The sequence below is a fragment of the Myotis davidii genome, unplaced genomic scaffold (genome assembly GCF_000327345.1).
Source record: "Myotis davidii unplaced genomic scaffold, ASM32734v1 scaffold2838, whole genome shotgun sequence".
Taxonomy (NCBI): Eukaryota; Metazoa; Chordata; class Mammalia; order Chiroptera; family Vespertilionidae; genus Myotis; species Myotis davidii.
This window is the reverse complement of record NW_006289419.1, coordinates 16,139-17,430: the sequence shown is the minus strand read 5'-3', so window position 1 is coordinate 17,430 and position 1,292 is coordinate 16,139.

The following is a 1,292-nucleotide window of genomic DNA, read 5'->3' as shown; positions in this document are numbered from 1 at the left end:
CTTCCCTGTCGGTCTCACGTTCTCTGGAAATGCAGAAATAACCAGCTCCCGGTTCTCAGGGTGGAGACAGAGGAGGCATGGCTGTGGGGTTAGAGAGGGGTTAGCATGCACGGGGATTTGGGTGCAGATCCTGGCGTACATGGAGGAGCAGGCCCTGTGGTCACTGATGACACTGGATGTGACAGCTTTTGGGCCACTGTTCTCAGCCTCTGATCTCCTCCCTGCTCTGGTGTCAGCAGGTGGGGGTGCTGCTAGAGAAGCTCAGGTGTCCTGGGCAGGGACCCTGTGTTTGGGGACACACTGACATTCCTATATTTTAAGTAGCATCTTCCTTCACTTCCCAGGACACGCTGGACACTCTGGGGGCCCTGTGCCCTCCCCTGGTTCAGGCCAGGGACACACCACGTAAGTGCACCTTGGAGGTGAGCTGTTGTTCATTCTAATGAATGAACTCAGGTTATGGGAGTTGATCACTGTGGGGACCATGGAAAGCAGCAAGGGCTCAAGCTCCCACACACTTTTATTCAGACGACACTCAGGATTAATGCACTCTGAAGTTGCTAGCAATGACTTACCATCAATCTTAAATCTACCTTTCTGGGGTGCAGTAAAAATGTTTCCCCCAGGTTTCTTCTCCTGCTCCTCTTCCTCTTCCTCCCTCTCCTTCTGCTCCTCATCCTCCTAATCTGTATTTACTGGGCCTGGTCTCAAGCAGGAAGCACACATATTAATGAGTTCCAAACCCTGCTCTGAGCTCAAATGTCAAATTGAAAAGAGAGACAATTATAAAATGTCAACAATCCCAATAACAGGCCGGGTCCTTTGACAAGGAGCTGTTTCTCAGTGAGTGTCACTATGAGTGTTATAATGAGTGCTGCCCTGCTCCTCCCTCTCCCTCAGGACTCAGCCCCTGGAGCTAGGGAATCCCCTGTCTTTCCTGCTTCCAGGGGAACCATCTCTGTGTTCTCTGGTGAGATCACAACTCCAGGACTTCACAGCCTGAGTCCCCTTCTCCCCAAGCTGTTCCCCAGTTTCTCCCCACGGATTCCCTTATATTCTCTCTCCTTATGTGATAAACAGCTGACATACAGTGACGGCTACGTTCCAGCCGCTGTTGTACATGTTTCAGGCCCATTGGTCCTCATATGTCCTTAAGCAGTGAGTTAGTATTATCACCCCCTTTGCAGGTGAGGAGCTGAGCAGAGAGGATCCCCCAGGATCAGCCAGTAAGAGACACAGCCTGGATGTGACCAGGCAGCCCTGCCCCAGAAATCACACTGGAACTCAAACAC